General features: G+C 34.0%; 1 protein-coding gene across 1 annotated transcript in view; it reads right to left on the reverse strand.

Annotated features, from left to right (window-relative positions):
• Positions 1-23840, reverse strand: part of LOC132553017 (ras-specific guanine nucleotide-releasing factor 2-like) — a 184097-nt gene that overhangs the window by 135724 nt on the left and 24533 nt on the right. The window lies entirely within an intron of this gene.

A 23840-nucleotide genomic window follows, 5' to 3' on the forward strand; every position in this document is an offset into this window, starting at 1 on the left:
ACATCACAAAAATTAAGTGTGTAAAATTTAACAGTACATCAATTGTTGTGGTGATGAAACTGTACGCCAGACTCACACATAACAAATAGATGGAGGATAGTCAATATTGATACAACAAACAATGTTTTGAGATTCTGTTTGATCAATATTTTGTCAAAGCCAGATTATAGCAGTCCTTCATTAAACATTCATGATAGTAATGTGTGCCTCTCTATACAGGACTAATTTTCTACCTTGGTCATATTCTATAATTACTGGTGCAAGCACTGCATGAGGCAGCTAATATATCCCCATTTTAACTTAACCATGACAGGCAAGATGTCGGCGGAACTCTTCCAGACAGGACCTCCACAGGTCTTCTCCCAACATCCCACATATCACCTACCGTAGGTAAAAATCAATATGTTGAAATTGTTTAGAGAACTTCAAATCTAACATCACAAAATTGTTTTTCGGATGATGACCTTTGTAGTGGTACAATACTGTTCATCAGAAGCAAAGAGGCATCCATTATTGATGAACAATATTGATATTATACACACAGTTTGTAAACCAAATATATCAAAATGACAATAAAATGGGAGATTTGGCTAAAGTGAATTTTAGCAAACAAATGTACATTAATTAGGGCTTAATTCTTTATACATTACTCTTAATACTGATGTCAGTTATATAACTGTAGGATTGACAGATGAATGGGCCAATCAACACACAGAATGACAAAGCCTTAAACCTGATAGTAAGGGAGATGGAGACTGTTTACTGTAAACCTGACAGCGAGAGAGATTTGATGTGAGAGAGTTTTACATTAAAATGTCTGTAAACCTGACAGCGAGAGAGATTTGATGTGAGGGAGTTCTACATTAAAATGTCTGTAAACCTGACAGCGAGAGAGATTTGATGTGAGGGAGTTCTACATTAAAATGTCTGTAAACAGACAGTGAGGGAGATTTGATGTGAGGTAGGTTTACATTAAAATGTCTGTAAACCTGACAGTGAGGGAGATTTGATGTGAGGTAGGTTTACATTAAAATGTCTGTAAACCTGACAGTGAGGGAGATTTGATGTGAGAGAGTTCTACATTAAAATGTCTGTAAACCTGACAGCGAGAGAGATTTGATGTGAGAGAGTTCTACATTAAAATGTCTGTAAACCTGACAGCGAGAGAGATTTGATGTGAGGTAGGTTTACATTAAAATGTCTGTAAACCTGACAGTGAGAGAGATTTGATGTGAGGGAGTTCTACATTAAAATGTCTGTAAACCTGACAGTGAGGGAAATTTGATATGAGAGAGTTCTACATTAAAATGTCTGTAAACCTGACAGTGAGGGAGATTTGATGTGAGAGAGTTCTACATTAAAATGTCTGTAAACCTGACAGCGAGAGAGATTTGATGTGAGGTAGGTTTACATTAAAATGTCTGTAAACCTGACAGTGAGGGAGATTTGATGTGAGGTAGGTTTACATTAAAATGTCTGTAAACCTGACAGAGAGGGAGATTTGATGTGAGGTAGGTTTACATTAAAATGTCTGTAAACCTGACAGCGAGAGAGATTTGATGTGAGAGAGTTCTACATTAAAATGTCTGTAAACCTGACAGTGAGGGAGATTTGATGTGAGGTAGGTTTACATTAAAATGTCTGTAAACCTGACAGTGAGGGAGATTTGATGTGAGAGAGTTCTACATTAAAATGTCTGTAAACCTGACAGTGAGGGAGATTTGATGTGAGAGAGTTCTACATTAAAATGTCTGTAAACCTGACAGTGAGAGAGATTTGATGTGAGAGAGTTTACATTAAAATGTCTGTAAACCTGACAGTGAGAGAGATTTGATGTGAGAGAGTTTACATTAAAATGTCTGTAAACCTGACAGTGAGAGAGATTTGATGTGAGAGAGTTCGAGAGAGATTTGATGTGAGAGAGTTCTACAGTGAGGGAGATTTGATGTGAGGTAGGTCTACATTAAAATGTCTGTAAACCTGACAGCGAGTGAGATTTGATGTGAGGTAGGTTTACATTAAAATGTCTGTAAACCTGACAGTGGGTAGGTTTACATTAAAATGTCTGTAAACCTGACAGCGAGAGAGATTTGATATGAGAGAGTTCTACATTAAAATGTCTGTAAACCTGACAGTGAGGGAGATTTGATGTGAGGTAGGTTTACATTAAAATGTCTGTAAACCTGACAGTGAGGGAGATTTGATGTGAGAGAGTTCTACATTAAAATGTCTGTAAACCTGACAGTGAGGGAAATTTGATGTGAGGTAGGTTTACATTAAAATGTCTGTAAACCTGACAGCGAGAGAGATTTGATATGAGAGAGTTCTACATTAAAATGTCTGTAAACCTGACAGTGAGGGAGATTTGATGTGAGAGAGTTCTACATTAAAATGTCTGTAAACCTGACAGTGAGAGAGATTTGATGTGAGAGAGTTCTACATTAAAATGTCTGTAAACCTGACAGTGAGGGAGATTTGATGTGAAAGAGTTCTACATTAAAATGTCTGTAAACCTGACAGCGAGAGAGATTTGATATGAGAGAGTTCTACATTAAAATGTCTGTAAACCTGACAGTGAGGGAGATTTGATGTGAGAGAGTTCTACATTAAAATGTCTGTAAACCTGACAGTGAGGGAGATTTGATGTGAGGGAGTTCTACATTAAAATGTATGTAAGACAGACAGCGTGAGATCAATGATATGAGTGAGATCTACATTAAAATGTCTGTAAACCTGACAGTGAGAGAGATTTGATGTGAGAGAGTTGAGGGAGATTTGACATTAAAATGTCTGTAAACCTGACAGTGAGTGAGATTTGATTTGAGAGAGTTCTACATTAAAATGTCTGTAAACCTGACAGTGAGGGAGATTTGATGTGAGAGAGTTCTACATTAAAATGTCTGTAAACCTGACAGTGAGGGAGATTTGATGTGAGATAGTTGTACATTAAAATGTCTGTAAACCTGACAGTGAGGGAGATTTGATGTGAGAGAGTTCTACATTAAAATGTCTGTAAACCTGACAGTGAGGGAGATTTGATGTGAGAGAGTTCTACATTAAAATGTCTGTAAACCTGACAGTGAGGGAGATTTGATGTGAGAGAGTTCTACATTAAAATGTCTGTAAACCTGACAGCGAGAGAGATTTGATGTGAGAGAGTTCTACATTAAAATGTCTGTAAACCTGACAGTGAGGGAGATTTGATGTGAGAGAGTTCTACATTAAAATGTCTGTAAACCTGACAGTGAGGGAGATTTGATGTGAGAGAGTTCTACATTAAAATGTCTGTAAACCTGACAGTGAGGGAGATTTGATGTGAGAGAGTTCTACATTAAAATGTCTGTAAACCTGACAGTGAGGGAGATTTGATGTGAGAGAGTTCTACATTAAAATGTCTGTAAACCTGACAGAGAGAGAGATTTGATGTGAGGGAGTTCTACATTAAAATGTCTGTAAACCTGACAGTGAGGGAGATTTGATGTGAGGTAGTTTACATTAAAATGTTGTAAACCTGACAGCGAGAGAGATTTGATTTGAGTGAGTTCTACATTAAAATGTCTGTAAACCTGACAGTGAGGGAGATTTGATGTGAGAGAGTTCTACATTAAAATGTCTGTAAACCTGACAGTGAGGGAGATTTGATGTGAGGTAGGTTTACATTAAAATGTCTGTAAACCTGACAGCGAGGGAGATTTGATGTGAAAGAGTTCTACATTAAAATGTCTGTAAACCTGACAGTGAGGGAGATTTGATGTGAGAGAGTTCTACATTAAAATGTCTGTAAACCTGACAGTGAGGGAAATTTGATGTGAGGTAGGTTTACATTAAAATGTCTGTAAACCTGACAGCGAGGGAGATTTGATGTGAGAGAGTTCTACATTAAAATGTCTGTAAACCTGACAGTGAGGGAGATTTGATGTGAGGTAGGTTTACATTAAAATGTCTGTAAACCTGACAGCGAGGGAGATTTGATGTGAAAGAGTTCTACATTAAAATGTCTGTAAACCTGACAGCGAGAGAGATTTGATGTGAGGTAGGTTTACATTAAAATGTCTGTAAACAGACAGCGAGAGAGATTTGATGTGAGGGAGGTTTACATTAAAATGTCTGTAAACCTGACAGTGAGGGAGATTTGATGTGAGAGAGTTCTACATTAAAATGTCTGTAAACCTGACAGCGAGAGAGATTTGATGTGAGGAGTTCTACATTAAAATGTCTGTAAACCTGACAGTGAGGGAGATTTGATGTGAGAGAGTTCTACATTAAAATGTCTGTAAACCTGACAGTGAGGGAGATTTGATGTGAAAGAGTTCTACATTAAAATGTCTGTAAACCTGACAGTGAGGGAGATTTGATGTGAGAGAGTTCTACATTAAAATGTCTGTAAACCTGACAGTGAGGGAGATTTGATGTGAGAGAGTTCTACATTAAAATGTCTGTAAACCTGACAGCGAGAGAGATTTGATGTGAGAGAGTTTTACATTAAAATGTCTGTAAACCTGACAGCGAGGGAGATTTGATGTGAGAGAGTTCTACATTAAAATGTCTGTAAACCTAAGATTTGATGTGAGAGAGTTCTACATTAAAATGTCTGTAAAGACAGTGAGGGAGATTTGATGTGAGAGAGTTCTACATTAAAATGTCTGTAAACCTGACAGTGAGAGAGATTTGATGTGAGAGAGTTCTACATTAAAATGTCTGTAAACCTGACAGTGAGGGAGATTTGATGTGAAAGAGTTCTACATTAAAATGTCTGTAAACCTGACAGTGAGGGAAATTTGATGTGAGGTAGGTTTACATTAAAATGTCTGTAAACCTGACAGTGAGGGAGATTTGATAAAGAGAGTTCTACATTAAAATGTCTGTAAAACCTGACAGTGAGAGTGAGAGACCTGTGAGAGAGTTCTAGAATTAAAATGTCTGTAAACCTGACAGTGAGATTTGATGTGAGAGAGTTCTACATTAAAATGTCTGTAAACCTGACAGTGAGGGAGATTTGATGTGAGTGAGGTTTACATTAAAATGTCTGTAAACCTGACAGTGAGGGAGATTTGATGTGAGAGAGTTCTACATTAAAATGTCTGTAAACCTGACAGTGAGGGAGATTTGATGTGAGGTAGGTTTACATTAAAATGTCTGTAAACCTGACAGTGAGGGAGATTTGATGTGAGGTAGGTTTACATTAAAATGTCTGTAAATCTGACAGCGAGAGAGATTTGATGTGAGGTAGGTTTACATTAAAATGTCTCAATAATCCTGATCAGAAAGCAGTGTGTGAATTTGTTTTCTGTGTGTGAAATCCTCTGTGTTTTCTGTGTGTTAAACCTGTGTGTTTTCTGTGTGTTATAATTAACTGTGTTTTCTGTGTGTTATAATCCACTGTGTTTGATGCAAGGATAAACTGTGTTTTCTGTGTGTTTGACTCTGAGGGATGTGTTATAACAGAGTGTCTACATTAAAATGTCTGTAAACCTGACACTGTGAGATTTCTGTGTTATAATGTCTGTGTTTTCTGTGTGTTATAATCCTCTGTGTTTTCTGTGTGTTATAATCCTCTGTGTTTTCTGTGTGTTATAACCTCTGTGTTTTCTGTGTGTAAAAACTGTGTTTTCTGTGTGTGTTATAATCCACAAGAGTTTGATCTGTGTGTTATAATCCTCTGTGTTTTCTGTGTGTTAAATCCACTGTGTTTTCTGTGTGATAAACAGTGTGTTTTCTGTGTGTTACTGTGTTTTCTGTGTGTAAATAATCCACTTGTGTGTTTTCTGTGTGTTATAATCCTCTGTGTTTTCTGTGTTCTGTCTGTGTGTTATAATCCACTGTGTTTTCTGTGTGTTATAAATGTGTTTTCTGTGTTATAATCTGTGTGTCTGTGTGTTATAATCCACTGTGTTTTGTTTTAACACTGTGTTTTCTGTGTGTTATAATCCACTGTGTTTTCTGTGTGTTATAATCCACTGTGTTTTCTGTGTGTTATAATCCACTGTGTTTTCTGTGTGTTATAATCCACTGTGTTTTCTGTGTGTTATAATCCACTGTGTTTTCTGTGTGTTATAATTCACTGTGTTTTCTGTGTGTTATAATCCACTGTGTTTTCTGTGTGTTATAATCCACTGTGTTTTCTGTGTGTTATAATCCACCGTGTTTTTTTTGTTATAATCCACTGTGTTTTCTGTGTGTTATAATCCACTGTGTTTTCTGTGTGTTATAATCCTCTGTGTTTTCTGTGTTATAATCCTCTGTGTTTTCTGTGTGTTATAATCCACTGTGTTTTCTGTGTGTTATAATCCACTGTGTTTTCTGTGTGTTATAATCCACTGTGTTTTCTGTGTGTTATAATCCACTGTGTTTTCTGTGTGTTATAATCCTCTGTGTTTTCTGTGTGTTATAATCCATCCTCTGTGTTTTCTGTGTTATAATCCTCTGTGTTTTCTGTGTGTTATAATCCACTGTGTTTTCTGTGTGTGATAATCCTCTGTGTTTTCTGTGTTATAATCCTCTGTGTTTTCTGTGTGTTATAATCCTCTGTGTTTTCTGTGTGTTATAATCCACTGTGTTTTCTGTGTGTTATAATCCTCTGTGTTTTCTGTGTGTTATAATCCTCTGTGTTTTCTGTGTGTTATAATCCACTGTGTTTTCTGTGTGTTATAATCCTCTGTGTTTTCTGTGTGTTATAATCCACTGTGTTTTCTGTGTGTTATAATCCTCTGTGTTTTCTGTGTTATAATCCTCTGTGTTTTCTGTGTTATAATCCTCTGTGTTTTCTGTGTTATAATCCTCTGTGTTTTCTGTGTTATAATCCTCTGTGTTTTCTGTGTGTTATAATCCTCTGTGTTTTCTGTGTGTTATAATCCACTGTGTTTTCTGTGTTATAATCCTCTGTGTTTTCTGTGTGTTATAATCCTCTGTGTTTTCTGTGTGTTATAATCCTCTGTGTTTTCTGTGTTATAATCCTCTGTGTTTTCTGTGTGTTATAATCCTCTGTGTTTTCTGTGTGTTATAATCCTCTGTGTTTTCTGTGTTATAATCCTCTGTGTTTTCTGTGTGTTATAATCCACTGTGTTTTCTGTGTGTTATAATCCACTGTGTTTTCTGTGTGTTATAATCCTCTGTGTTTTCTGTGTGTTATAATCCACTGTGTTTTCTGTGTTATAATCCTCTGTGTTTTCTGTGTGTTATAATCCTCTGTGTTTTCTGTGTCTTATAATCCACTGTGTTTTCTGTGTGTGATAATCCACTGTGTTTTCTGTGTGTGATAATCCACTGTGTTTTCTGTGTGTTATAATCCTGTGTTTTCTGTGTTTTGTGTGTTATAATCCTGTGTTTTCTGTGTTTTCTGTGTGTGTTATAATCCTCTGTGTTTTCTGTGTGTTATAATCCACTGTGTTTTCTGTGTGTTATAATCCACTGTGTTTTCTGTGTGTTATAATCCACTGTGTTTTCTGTGTGTTATAATCCACTGTGTTTTCTGTGTGTTATAATCCACTGTGTTTTCTGTGTGTTATAATCCACTGTGTTTTCTGTGTGTTATAATCCACTGTGTTTTCTGTGTGTTATAATCCTCTGTGTTTTCTGTGTGTTATAATCCACTGTGTTTTCTGTGTGTTATAATCCACTGTGTTTTCTGTGTGTTATAATCCACTGTGTTTTCTGTGTGTTATAATCCACTGTGTTTTCTGTGTGTTATAATCCACTGTGTTTTCTGTGTGTTATAATCCACTGTGTTTTCTGTGTGTTATAATTCACTGTGTTTTCTGTGTGTTATAATCCACTGTGTTTTCTCTGTGTTATAATCCACTGTGTTTTCTGTGTGTTATAATCCACTGTGTTTTCTGTGTGTTATAATCCACTGTGTTTTCTGTGTGTTATAATCCACTGTGTTTTCTGTGTGTTATAATCCACTGTGTTTTCTGTGTGTTATAATCCACTGTGTTTTCTGTGTGTTATAATCCACTGTGTTTTCTGTGTTATAATTCACGGTTTTCTGTGTGTTATAATCCACTGTGTTTTCTGTGTGTGATAATCCACTGTGTTTTCTGTGTGTTATAATCCACTGTGTTTTCTGTGTGTTATAATCCACTGTGTTTTCTGTGTGTTATAATCCACTGTGTTTTCTGTGTGTTATAATCCACTGTGTTTTAAGTGTAATAATCCACGGTGTTTTCTGTGTTATAATCCACTGTGTTTTCTGTGTTATAATTCACGGTTTTCTGTGTGTTATAATCCACTGTCTTTTCTGTGTGTGATAATCTACTGTGTTTTCTGTGTGTTATAATCCACTGTGTTTTCTGTGTGTTATAATCCTCTGTGTTTTCTGTGTTATAATTCACGGTTTTCTGTGTGTTATAATCCACTGTCTTTTCTGTGTGTGATAATCCACTGTGTTTTCTGTGTGTTATAATCCACTGTGTTTTCTGTGTGTTATAATCCACTGTGTTTTAAGTGTAATAATCCACGGTGTTTTCTGTGTTATAATCCACTGTGTTTTCTGTGTGTTATAATTCACTGTGTTTTCTGTATGTTATAATCCACCGTGTTTTCAGTGTATTATAATCCACCGTGTTTTTTGTGTGTTATAATCCACTGTGTTTTCTGTGTGTTATAATGCTCTGTGTTTTCACTGTGTTATAATCCACCGTGATTTCTGTGTATTATAATCCACTGTGTTTTCTGTGTTATAATCCACTGTGTTTTCTGTGTGTTATAATCCTCTGTGTTTTCACTGTGTTATAATCCACTGTGATTTCTGTGTGTTATAATCCACTGTGTTTTCTGTGTGTTATAATCCACTGTGTTTTCTGTGTGTGAAAATCCACTGTGTTTTCTGTGTGTTATAATTCACTGTGTTTTCTGTGTGTTATAATCCACTGTGTTTTCTTTGTGTTATAATCCACTGTGTTTTCTGTGTGTTATAATCCACTGTGTTTTCTGTGTGTTATAATCCTCTGTGTTTTCTGTGTGTTATAATCCACTGTGTTTTCTGTGTGTTATAATCCACTGTGTTTTCTGTGTTATAATCCTGTGTTTTCTGTGTGTTATAATCCACTGTGTTTTCTGTGTTTTCTGTGTGTGTTATAATCCTCTGTGTTTTCTGTGTCTTATAATCCACTGTGTTTTCTGTGTGTGATAATCCACTGTGTTTTCTGTGTGTGATAATCCACTGTGTTTTCTGTGTGTTATAATCCACTGTGTTTTCTGTGTGTTATAATCCACTGTGTTTTCTGTGTTATAATCCACTGTGTTTTCTGTGTGTTATAATCCACTGTGTTTTCTGTGTGTTATAATCCTCTGTGTTTTCTGTGTGTTATAATCCACTGTGTTTTCTGTGTGTTATAATCCACTGTGTTTTCTGTGTGTTATAATCCACTGTGTTTTCTGTGTGTTATAATCCTCTGTGTTTTCTGTGTTATAATCCTCACTGTTTTTTATTCTCTGTTTTTCTGTGTGTTATAATCCACTGTGTTTTCTGTGTTATAATCCACTGTGTTTTCTGTGTGTTATAATCCACTGTGTTTTCTGTGTGTTATAATCCACTGTGTTTTCTGTGTGTTATAATCCACTGTGTTTTCTGTGTGTGATAATGAAACCACTGTGTTTTCTGTTGTAATCAAAACCAATCAATTGTGTAAGTCCACATTTATGGAATCCATTGTGTTTCACTGTGTGAATCAATCATTTGACAGTGTTTTCTTTGTGTTATAATAGGGAAACAAATTCTGATATTTATAGGGAAACAATCATTTGACACTAATGAACAAATCATTTGACACTGTTACATTTGACACTGTCAGTATGAAACAATCATTTGACACTGTTAAAATAGGGAAACAATCATTTGACACTGTTAGAATAGGGAAACAATGACACTGTTAGAATAGGGAATCATTTGACACTGTTAGAATAGGGAAACAATCATTTGACACTGTTAGTATAGGGAAACAATCATTTGACACTGTTAGAATAGGGAAACAATCATTTGACACTGTTAGTATAGGGAAACAATCATTTGACACTGTTAGTATAGGGAAACAATCATTTGACACTGTTAGAATAGGGAAACAATCATTTGACACTGTCAGAATAGGGAAACAATCATTTGACACTGTTAGAATAGGGAAACAATCATTTGACACTGTTAGAATAGGGAAACAATCATTTGACACTGTTAGTATAGGGAAACAATCATTTCATAGGGAAACAATCATTTGACACTGTTGTATAGGGAAACAATCATTTGACACTGGGAAACAATCATTTGACACTGTTAGTATAGGGAAACAATCATTTGACACTGTTAGAATAGGGAAACAATCATTTGACACTGTTAGAATAGGGAAACAATCATTTGACACTGTTAGAATAGGGAAACAATCATTTGACACTGTTAGTATAGGGAAACAATCATTTGACACTGTTAGAATAGGGAAACAATCATTTGACACTGTTAGAATAGGGAAACAATCATTTGACACTGTTAGTATAGGGAAACAATCATTTGACACTGTTAGAAACAATCATTTGACACTGTTAGTATAGGGAAACAATCATTTGACACTGTTAGAATAGGGAAACAATCATTTGATACTGTTAGAATAGAGAAACAATCATTTGACACTGTTAGTATAGGGAAACAATCATTTGACACTGTTAGAATAGGGAAACAATCATTTGACACTGTTAGTATAGGGAAACAATCATTTGATACTGTTAGTATAGGGAAACAATCATTTGACACTGTTAGTATAGGGAAACAATCATTTGACACTGTTAGTATAGGGAAACAATCATTTGACACTGTTAGTATAGGGAAACAATCATTTGACACTGTTAGAATAGGGAAACAATCATTTGACACTGTTAGTATAGGGAAACAATCATTTGACACTGTTAGTATAGGGAAACAATCATTTGACAGAATAGGGAAACAATCATTTGACACTGTTAGTATAGGGAAACAATCATTTGACACTGTTAGTATAGGGAAACAATCATTTGACACTGAAACAATCATTTGACACTGTATAGGGAAACAATCATTTGACACTGTTAGAATAGGGAAACAATCATTTGACACTGTTAGTATAGGGAAACAATCATTTGACACTGTTAGTATAGGGAAACAATCATTTGACACTGTCAGAATAGAGAAACAATCATTTGACACTGTTAGTATAGGGAAACAATCATTTGACACTGTTAGTATAGGGAAACAATCATTTGATACTGTTAGTATAGGGAAACAATCATTTGACACTGTTAGAATAGGGAAACAATCATTTGACACTGTTAGTATAGGGAAACAATCATTTGACACTGTTAGTATAGGGAAACAATCATTTGACACTGTTAGTATAGGGAAACAATCATTTGACACTGTTAGTATAGGGAAGGGAAACAATCATTTGACACTGTTAGTATAGGGAAACAATCATTTGACACTGTTAGTATAGGGAAACAATCATTTGACACTGTTAGTATAGGGAAACAATCATTTGACACTGTTAGTATAGGGAAACAATCATTTGACACTGTTAGTATAGGGAAACAATCATTTGACACTGTTAGTATAGGGAAACAATCATTTGACACTGTTAGTATAGGGAAACAATCATTTGACACTGTTAGTATAGGGAAACAATCATTTGACACTGTTAGAATAGGGAAACAATCATTTGACACTGTTAGTATAGGGAAACAATCATTTGACACTGTTAGAATAGGGAAACAATCATTTGACACTGTTAGAATAGGGAAACAATCATTTGACACTGTCAGAATAGGGAAACAATCATTTGACACTGTTAGAATAGGGAAACAATCATTTGACACTGTTAGTATAGGGAAACAATCATTTGACACTGTTAGAATAGGGAAACAATCATTTGACACTGTTAGAATAGGGAAACAATCATTTGACACTGTTAGAATAGGGAAACAATCATTTGACACTGTTAGAATAGGGAAACAATCATTTGACACTGTTAGAATAGGGAAACAATCATTTGACACTGTTAGTATAGGGAAACAATCATTTGACACTGTTAGTATAGGGAAACAATCATTTGACACTGTTAGAATAGGGAAACAATCATTTGACACTGTTAGTATAGGGAAACAATCATTTGACACTGTTAGTATAGGGAAACAATCATTTGACACTGTTAGAAACAGAAACAATCATTTGACACTGTTAGTATAGGGAAACAATCATTTGACACTGTTAGAAACAGAAACAATCATTTGACACTGTCATTTGACACTGTCAGAATAGGGAAACAATCATTTGACACTGTTAGTATAGGGAAACAATCATTTGACACTGTTAGAATAGGGAAACAATCATTTGACACTGTTAGTATAGGGAAACAATCATTTGACACTGTTAGTATAGGGAAACAATCATTTGACACTGTTAGTATAGGGAAACAATCATTTGACACTGTTAGAAACAGAAACAATCATTTGACACTGTCAGAATAGGGAAACAATCATTTGACACTGTTAGTATAGGGAAACAATCATTTGACACTGTTAGTATAGGGAAACAATCATTTGACATTGTTAGAATAGGGAAACAATCATTTGACACTGTTAGTATAGGGAAACAATCATTTGACACTGTTAGTATAGGGAAACAATCATTTGACACTGTTAGTATAGGGAAACAATCATTTGACACTGTTAGTATAGGGAAACAATCATTTGACACTGTCAGAATAGGGAAACAATCATTTGACACTGTTAGTATAGGGAAACAATCATTTGACACTGTCAGAATAGGGAAACAATCATTTGGAATGCAATCTTTTGATTTTGTTTCTACACTCTGGTGCTGTATGGTTTCCAGGCCCCAATAAATTCACCTTATACATTTGATCATCCCGAAAATTTATCCTGATTTCCAAAACTATATTATCATGGTAATAGATTGAAGATGTTGGGAGATGTCTGGTGAAACCTTACTTAATATTTTACTTCTGTTGTAATGACACATCAGAGAACAAAGTGTTTGTGTGTCATTGATCTGTAGTGTTATGGTGGAGATAGGCAATACACAAGCACAAATGAATGATCAAGTCACACCACATCCGTTTTTTGCCAGTTCTGGCTTCCGGCACTAATTCACCATAAACTTGTAGGCCAGGCCCAGTGTATATCATTATCATAGGAATTATCCTAATTTCCTTCTTTACACAATTTCATGGAATATGTACAACATTCACAGAGATTTTTGTTCTTAGTGGAATCTTCCAATATGATATCTCTGACATGAAATCCTGTTATGGTAAATACCACAGTGTTAACCACTACGCTATTCAGAAAGTCAAAAAAATCAGAAATCTTATCACATCATAATCAAAAACTTCATCAAATACTTAAAATTATCATTTACACAATACATACTGAAAAGTTAACATCATTATAGCAAAGGTCATGAAAACTCCGACTTGTTCACTTCACAATCCAGAAAGTCATTAAATACTAAAACGTTGGCCTTGACATAATCCAAAATGTCACCAAAGTCACTTTATCACTAAAACTTGGATCCAATAAGTGATTGCCAGCAGATTTTTTCTTACAGATTATTGACAGTGGTCTCGGGGGTAGGCTAGCCATACTGTAAGGTACTAACGTTTACCACCAGGGATTAGGCATGCGACCACAAACATAGTGTCAGTAAAAGCATTATAATTGTCTCAGCACGCTTTCAATTCCAATTAGGAAATGAACCCTTAGATATAAAAATCATGGTCTCTGTTGTAGTGTTAAATGTTGGAAAAAAGAAGAAATTAACACTAAAATACATGAGCTCTGTCAGTGTTTTATCTAAACTGGGCTCTGCCTGGGTTTTCCAAATATAGTAAATAATCATCAATATTTCAGGAATCTACATCACAATTAAACAAGTCTACACAAAATTAAGATCTTTACTGAATTACATGGGCAGTGAATTCCACCACCCTTATCCTGGCACTAAAAATAGGTCTTAATCAAACTATAAATAGGCCTTGATCAAGCTATAACTAGGCCTTTATCAAACTATAATCAGGTCTTTATCAAACTATAACTAGGTCTTTATCAAACTATAATTAGGTCTTTATCAAACTATAATTAGGTCTTTATCAAACTAATTAGGTCTTTATCAAACTAAAATAAGGCCTTTTTCAAACTATGATTAGGCCTTTATCAAACTATAATTAGGTCTTTATCAAACTATAATTAGGTCTTTATCAAACTGTAATTAGGTCTTTATCAAACTATTATTAGGCCTTTATCAAACTATAATTAGGTCTTTATCAAACTATAATTAGGTCTTTATCAAACTGTAATTAGGCCTTTATCAAACTGTAATTAGGTCTTATCAACCTATAATAAGGCCTTTATCAAACTATAAATAGGTCTTTATCAAACTGTAATTAGGTCTTTATCAAACTATAATTAGGCCTTTATCAAACTATAATAAGGTCTTTATCAAACTATAATAAGGTCTTTATCAAACTATAATAAGGTCTTTATCAAATTACATTTCTGATAAATGAGACTAAGGTGTTACTTTACTGGTGCAAATGGCAGCAGTGGTGACCTCAAGCCATCATACAAAATATCTTCTACATTTTACGGTCCAGTAACTCCGAAAATTAGGAATGCAGATCTTTTGCCTTTACTTTTTAAAGTTTAAATGTTTATAAGCTCAGAGTTTCACATCAAGTAAAAGTACTATTTCAATTATTTGATGTATTTTTGGTATCAAAACTTCAGACTTTAAAAATGGCTTGTCTTAATAGCTTGTTCCATTTGGCACTTCAGATTTGTGTGAAATTTCAACAATGAAGAATTCACAAAATTTTTATTTCATGTTTTATACTGTATCAAATAAACATGACAACAACAATATGATGTTGATATGTCATTGATTCAAGTTATCTTTGATATCTGGTCATTTTGTTTGGGTTGGTGGAGCGGGGACATAAATTTTAATATATTTTGCATTTTGCAGAACAATTACCATACTTAGAGAGCAAGTCTATAATTACCAGTGATTCTTACAACTATATGACTTTTTATAATGACTTCTGACTGACAGGTGACATTCAATCACCAAGCAACTTATAGCCATGATATTGGTGCAGCCATAAATGAAATATTACCAATGGTCTGTAGTTATCAAATGTTATCTCCCATTGCAATCTTCAGCTGATGAAAGAACAAAGTTTTTCAGATTGTTTGGTCTGAATATTGAAATCTTTCCAATTTTTTACCAACAAATCTCAACCCCTGCTCTCTCTTGCATTTATGTAAAATATGTTTTCCATGATAAAATGATTAACATTACAGAACAAATATACAATTCTTCCACATTCTCTAACCCACAGCAATACAGCTCCCAGGATGTTTGTTACTACAAGCATAGCATGACACAATATTTACAATACCATGTGATCACCTTGGCATTTCTCACTGGCCGATGTTTGTTCAGGGATCCATTCTAAAACAGGTACACCATTAGCACTACAAACAATTTGTTTCTCCATCCATTGCAGATGCTCTTGCGTTTCAATTGAATTCCGACAAAACAATGCATTTCTCCCTTTGCTTTGTGAGCTCTGTAAGTAATACTGTAGGGTCTGTATCATACTCAAATTACATTCTCCAAGACTTTGTCGTGTAGTGGTAATGAGTATTCTTTTCAACACAACAGTCTCGATACTTAAACAAAATTAAATATCAGCAATGCTATTTCATATATATATCAAATCTATAGACTACTGTATGGCTACAAGTACCAACAATTCTGTTCTCTTAATAATCTTCTTTACTTAGGAAGTGATGCAGCAGTCTATCTGTTATAGACTGGGGTCATGAAGTTACCATTTTATTTACCTTACCAGAAGTACCAGAATTCTTTTCTATTCATACATTAAAGGTCATTACAGTTGATGGTAATACTTTAAATATTGAACATTGTTCTGTATAACTGTATGGTATGTCAGATACATTCATGTTAGTGAGGTAACTTCATATCTAACTATGTTTTCTTGCATTCAGCTACATCTTAGGTACACTTGGGTAATGTAATAAACAAATAGGAACTCTTCTTTGTACGAGATAAAATTGAGAGTGCTGGGACACCACCTTAAATGACTTACTTGTGAAGTTGCTAAATATATAGAGTACAGAAATTTAAAAAACAATTACCTGTATGTTATTTGTTTATAACATAGCTTAATAGTCATGTTCCAAGTCAACACCAAGCTTTCTCAAAACAGACAAAGAACAGAATATTGTGAAATGTGTATAAAAATGCATGGAATTCAAACTGGTTATTTGCATTTTTGAATTGTTTAATTATCATTAATTTGAGATGTCAACTACCTGTCAAATTAAATTATCAATTTTACAAAACTTCAGAAAAAATTATCTCATTTTTATTTGATTAAGCACAAGGATTTATCAGAAAATCTTTAAGATAAATAAAAAATTCAAATCAATGTGTAAACTGTGTCAAGTTTCATCAAGTTTCTCTCTATCAAATTTCATATTAGTCAGTGGGGACCACTAAACATAATCCACGGCAGACATCCACTTATCTCTTAAACTGCAGGTTAATCATGCTCTCATAACCTCATTGAATGAAAAGAAGAGGGATGCAGTAGGAATTTCATTAATTTTGATGACCCACATAGAAAAAAGATGATTTAGAATTGGTTAGCAAACACTGAGATAAATCATTTAAATGCTCAAATCCCTGTGGGCAATTTGAACTGTTCATCATATATCACCCCATGGAACAGACCATGTATAGAAAACTTGCAGGGGTTGACGGTATAATTAGCAATAAAATGGCCGCCATGATCTAACTGCAGCAGACATTCTAGTGCCACCTTAACAATTATATTAGATTTATGTGTTATTTTATAGCGTGGCATACCTGCTGATGATTGTGCCATTTACTATACCTGTCGATAATTATAGCGTAATTTCCTCTTCTTCAGCAAGCAACTCGGTTATATTCCTACAGCCCCAAAACAATCCTATGGCAGAATGTATTTTAATACATACTTTCAATATTATGTCACAACCAATGAGAACTTCAGAAAAAAATTCTAAAGTTATTTTTATTGATGAAGAATCCTCATACTGTGAGATCTGATCCTAACTGAACATTTCTCAAACTGTCCATATCACAAAAATCCATTGTATTAACTTGTCAAACAACACACATTCAATGTGTCACAAACTCCAATCTTTTATCAAACGCTTTTTTTCAAAATTTTTTTTAAAGTGATTTCATATCATGTATGTCAAGATTGACAAATATGTCAATATGCCAAATTTCAATTAATCACCATGAGTCTTTGCTCAACTCAATTTATTTTGTCCAACAGGCCACTGTCCTTGTTGATATCATGTCTGAATGTATAAAGAACTTCAAGGAAGGCTACAGGTTAAAGTTTAAATGTAAAAGCAGAATTCATTCAAAAGAATAATAAGTGATACAGAACGACAGTGACGGACATAGAGGTAAGTTATACTGATACTGATAAGAACAGATTCTGCCAACAATAGTTTGTGAGAAATGACATTTAACGTGAAACACTAGTGAAATATTTTCTATGATGATGTTAGCAGGTCACTATTTTATTACTCTACTCTGTACGAGAATGAAAATATCACTGCTCGGTGATCAAACCTTTGATAGCTCCTGGTATTCTTTTCCAAAGTTGATTTACTGGTACATCAATGTTAATTATCAACTCAGAATCCAAAATGTAATCACTCACAATCACTGTAATAAGGAAACAGCATTTCTATTACTTTCTTTGTAACACTGACCATTTTAAATATCATTTCAATTGTAACACTGACCATTTTAAATATCATTTCAATTTGAACCAATCAAGTTTTAGAAGCTTTAAGTTTTTCTAAATTTGATCTAATTCTATCAATTTTTATTTTTTTATTGAGTCACATTTTGGTTGTTTTAGGATGTAAAGAAAACAGAAAATCAATACACATTTCATATGTATGACAGCTGGTATTTTTCATTTGTATCAGAATGCTGTATGTACCCCAGAGCATTAACAACCAGATCTAGTGTAGGGGCTTTCTATAGGACTTTTAGAGAGATTATTTCTGTATGTCTTTAAAATAACAAGAATAAAATTGCTTTTTACATTCAAATGATATTACAGCTGATGAGCACAAGCATTATTTTATATGAAACATGATGTTTACAGACCATGTGCGAAAAAAATCATTTTGTGATTTAGAAGCTTTAACAAACATGTAATTTAAGATATGGCAAAATTTTAAATCTTAACCTGGTAGGAAAGCTTTTAAATTGTCAAATCTTTGTATTAGGGGATCTTATGAAAAGCAGTAGACAAGAGTCAAAATACTTAATAATCAATTGAACTGACAAAAACATTAGAATTGCTTCAATCTCTTGTGATCAACTGACATAGTTCTGGTTTTCCTAAGAGTAAACCCATTCACTGAATACATACTGTCTTGAAAGTTCAATATATAAGTTATATCAATTCAGTTCAATAATCTAAACACATGACCTAGAAATAGAAACATCACACTAACATCAGCCATAATCAGACAAGAATCTGATGTAGGATTGGTGGCATCTCAACAAATTACTGCTAGGGGCACTTTGATTCCCTGGGGGTTTGGGGAAATTAAATCTCTTAAAATCTGTAGTGGGAATGGTTTGGAGTGGGTGTGTATAGGCTTGACTTTCATTGTTCACAAACAATGCTAGTAGTTCTGATTATTCATTCATTGGCTTTCCTGGAAACTGACAGGTACAGTAAACAAGTTATTGTATTGAGCTTCCGTAAAAAATCATACAGACAAAAGAACAACAGAAATAACATAGTTGATTCATTGTCTAGCAATTGATAGATGGAATAAGCGCAGACAGATACCAGTCATCTTGTTGTATGTTGGCATTTCTGATAAAATATTAAGCCTACCTGGATTTCACCTTCCACAGACTATATACATATTCATGTATCTGGAATAATGCTGTTTTACTATATCACTGCTTTTCTTCAACAGAGACAAAACAAGTCGTTTCAAGAATAGAAGTTGAGGTTATTAAGACAGGAGACATAATGTCCTGACTTACTGATCAAGAAGCATATTAGATAAATATGGGTCTGTAGAAGTTATCAGGACACGTCGTCTTACTAGCCTCGGCTCGCGAGAATTTCACTTCAGTGAAGCGGTAGACTGTCTGGCTGAAGACTGAAAGGTCAAAAAAGAAAGTCAAGAAAGACATGCCTTGGAGATTTTCACAGTCATTCCTGCAATTAGAAAGATTACACTTCAGTACAGAGAGACTTTCCTGTACTGGCTGTGGAAAGAGAAGTGAAAAGCATTGTAGAGTTAGAGACTATCTAATCTGTCTTCAGTACTTAAAGAGAAGTAAGATACATTTAAGTATAGAGAGACTTTCTGATCTGTCTTCAGTACAGAAAAAGTAAGATATATTTAAGTATAGAGAGACTTTCTGATCTGTCTTCAGTACAGAAAAAGTAAGATATATTTAAGTATAGAGAGACTTTCTGATCTGTCTTCAGTACAGAAAAAGTAAGATATATTTAAGTATAGAGAGACTTTCTGATCTGTCTTCAGTACAGAAAAAGTAAGATATATTTAAGTATAGAGAGACTTTCTGATCTGTCTTCAGAACAGAAAAAGAAAGATATAAATAAGTATAGAGAGACTTTCTGATCTGTCTTCAGTACAGAAAAAGTAAGATATATTTAAGTATAGAGAGACTTTCTGATCTGTCTTCAGTACAGAAAAAGTAGTAAGATATATTTAAGTATAGAGAGACTTTCTGATCTGTCTTCAGTACAGAAAAAGTAAGATATATTTAAGTATAGAGAGACTTTCTGATCTGTCTTCAGTACAGAAAAAGTAAGATATATTTAAGTATAGAGAGACTTTCTGATCTGTCTTCAGTACAGAAAAAGTAAGATATATTTAAGTATAGAGAGACTTTCTGATCTGTCTTCAGTACAGAAAAAGTAAGATATATTTAAGTATAGAGAGACTTTCTGATCTGTCTTCAGTACAGAAAAAGAAATAAGATACATTTAAGTATAGAGAGACTTTCTGATCTGTCTTCAGTACAGAAAAAGTAAGATATATTTAAGTATAGAGAGACTTTCTGATCTGTCTTCAGTACAGAAAAAGAAATAAGATATATTTAAGTATAGAGAAAGTAAGATATTAAGTATAGAGAGACTTTCTGATCTGTCTTCAGTAAGATATATTTAAGTATAGAGAGACTTTCTGATCTGTCTTCAGTACAGAAAAAGTAAGATATATTTAAGTATAGAGAGACTTTCTGATCTGTCTTCAGTACAGAAAAAGTAAGATATATTTAAGTATAGAGAGACTTTCTGATCTGTCTTCAGTACAGAAAAAGTAAGATATATTTAAGTATCGAGAGACTTTCTGATCTGTCTTCAGTACAGAGTACAGAAAAAGTAAGATATATTTAAGTATAGAGAGACTTTCTGATCTGTCTACAGTACAGAAAAAGTAAGATATATTTAAGTATAGAGAGACTTTCTGATCTGTCTTCAGTACAGAAAAAGTAAGATATATTTAAGTATAGAGAGACTTTCTGACTTAGAGAGAAAAAGTAAGATATATTTAAGTATAGAGAGACTTTCTGATCTGTCTTCAGTACAGAAAAAGTAAGATATATTTAAGTATAGAGAGACTTTCTGATCTGTCTTCAGTACAGAAAAAGTAAGATATATTTAAGTATAGAGAGACTTTCTGTCTGTCTTCAGATATACAGAAGAAAGTAAGATATATTTAAGTATAGAGAGACTTTCTGATCTGTCTTCAGTACAGAAAAAGTAAGATATATTTAAGTATAGAGAGACTTTCTGATCTGTCTTCAGTACAGAAAAAGTAAGATATATTTAAGTATAGAGAGACTTTCTGATCTGTCTTCAGTACAGAAAAAGTAAGATATATTTAAGTATAGAGAGACTTTCTGATCTGTATCAGAGAAGAAAGTACAGAAAAAGTAAGATATATTTAAGTATAGAGAGACTTTCTGATCTGTCTTCAGTACAGAAAAAGTAAGATATATTTAAGTATAGAGAGAGATCTGTCTTCAGTACAGAAAAAGTAAGATATATTTAAGTATAGAGAGACTTTCTGATCTGTCTTCAGTACAGAAAAAGTAAGATATATTTAAGTATAGAGAGACTTTCTGATCTGTCTTCAGTACAGAAAAAGTAAGATATATTTAAGTATAGAGAGACTTTCTGATAAGATATCTTACAGTAGAAAAAGTAAGATATATTTAAGTATAGAGAGACTTTCTGATCTGTCTTCAGTACAGAAAAAGTAAGATATATTTAAGTATAGAGAGACTTTCTGATCTGTCTTCAGTACAGAAAAAGTAAGATATATTTAAGTATAGAGAGACTTTCTGATCTGTCTTCAGTACAGAAAAAGTAAGATATATTTAAGTATAGAGAGACTTTCTGATCTGTCTTCAGTACAGAAAAAGTAAGATATATTTAAGTATAGAGAGACTTTCTGATCTGTCTTCAGTACAGAAAAAGTAAGATATATTTAAGTATAGAGAGACTTTCTGATCTGTCTTCAGTACAGAAAAAGTAAGATATATTTAAGTATAGAGAGACTTTCTGATCTGTCTTCAGTACAGAAAAAGTAAGATATATTTAAGTATAGAGACTTTCTGATCTGTCTTCAGTACAGAAAAAGTAAGATATATTTAAGTATAGAGAGACTTTCTGATCTGTCTTCAGTATAGAAAAAGTAAGATATATTTAAGTATAGAGAGACTTTCTGATCTGTCTTCAGTACAGAAAAAGTAAGATATATTTAAGTATAGAGAGTCTTTCTGATCTGTCTTCAGTACAGAAAAAGTAAGATATATTTAAGTATAGAGAGACTTTCTGATCTGTCTTCAGTACAGAAAAAGTAAGATATATTTAAGTATAGAGAGATGATCTGTCTTTCAGAAAAAGTAAGATATATAAGTATAGAGAGACTTTTGATCTGTCTTCAGTACAGAAAAAGTAAGATATATTTAAGTATAGAGAGACTTTACAGAAAAAGTAAGATATATTTAAGTATAGAGAGATATCTCCAGAAAAAGTAAGATATATTTAAGTATAGAGAGACACTTGTACAGAAAAAGTAAGATATATTTAAGTATAGAGAGACTTTCTGATCTGTCTTCTCAGTATAGAGAGATTACAGTACAAGTAAGATATATTTAAGTAGAGAGACTTTCTGATCTGTCTTCAGTACAGAAAAAGTAGATATATGGTATAGAGAGACCACTGTCTGTAAAACAGTAAGATTATCATTAGAGAGGCCTCAGAAATATCTTTCAGAAAAATGATATATTTAAGTATAGAGAGACTTTCATCTGTCTTCAGTATTACAGAAAAAGTAAGATATTCTTCAGTACCATATATGGTTGGATATATTTAAGTATCTAGATTAAACTGATCTCATTCTTCTATTCACATGTTTATGAGCATCTCTTCAAAACAATTCAACAATTCCTCTACTCTGAAAACCAATAATCTCCAAAACACCAATTCTTGTTCTCGGAGCACTTCTTCAAACGATGATTCATACTCTTCAAATATCATTTCATTTACTTTTTGCATCTCTTCAAAAATATTTATTCACCCTGATCATGCCTTCAATGACACCCCATTTTTACAATTCTATTAGCAAATATACAACAATGTGCACATAAACAATGGCACAGCCATACATATAAGAACCTGAACATATTCCATATAACCTTCCTGTTCTTTGTTCTGATATAGCCATATGTAACACCCTCACATAGCCACATTTTCCTAACCCTCACATAACCTCTGCCCCGTTCATCCTCACATAGCCTTGTCTCGATTCACCCTCACATAGCCACATTTCCCTAACCCTCACATAGCCTTGTCTACATTCTTCCTCACATAGCCTTGTCTCCATTCACCCTCACATAGCCTTGTCTACATTCTTCCTCACATAGCCTTGTCTCCATTCACCCTCACATAGCCTTGTCTACATTCATCCTCACATAGCCTTGTCTACATTCATCCTCACATAGCCTTGTCTACATTCATCCTCACATAGCCTCATCTACATTTATCCTCACATAGCCTTGTTTACATTCATCCTCACATAGCCTTGTCTCCATTCACCCTCACATAGCCTTGTCTCCATTCATCCTCACATATTCACCCTCACAATGTGCACATAAACAATGCCATCATATCTGAACATTCCATATAACTCTTTGTTCACATAGCCTTGTTACACCTCTGCCCCGTTCATCCTCACATAGCCTTGTCTCATTCACATACCCATTGTCACATTACCCACATACCCTCACATAGCCTTGTCTCCATTCATCCTAACACAGCCTCATCTACATTCACCCTCACATAGCCTTGTCTCCATTCACCCTAACACAGCCTCATCTACATTCACCCTCACATAGCCTTGTCTCCATTCACCCTCTCTACATTCACCCTCACATAGCCTCATCTACATTCACCCTCACATAGCCTCATCTCCATTCACCCTCACATAGCCTTGTCTAAATTCGCCCTCATATAGCCTTGTCTCCATTCATCCTCCATTCATCCTCACATAGCCTTGTCTACATTCAAACTCACATAGCCTTGTCTACATTCACCCTCACATAACCTTGTCTACATTTCACACATAGCCTAACATAGCCTTGTCTCCATTCATCCTCACATAGCCTTGTCTACATTCATCCTCACATAGCCTCATCTACA

The sequence above is a fragment of the Ylistrum balloti genome, unplaced genomic scaffold (assembly GCF_031769215.1).
Source record: "Ylistrum balloti isolate Yb309-2 unplaced genomic scaffold, AGI_CSIRO_Ybal_v1 Utg370292, whole genome shotgun sequence".
NCBI classification, from domain to species: domain Eukaryota; kingdom Metazoa; phylum Mollusca; class Bivalvia; order Pectinida; family Pectinidae; genus Ylistrum; species Ylistrum balloti.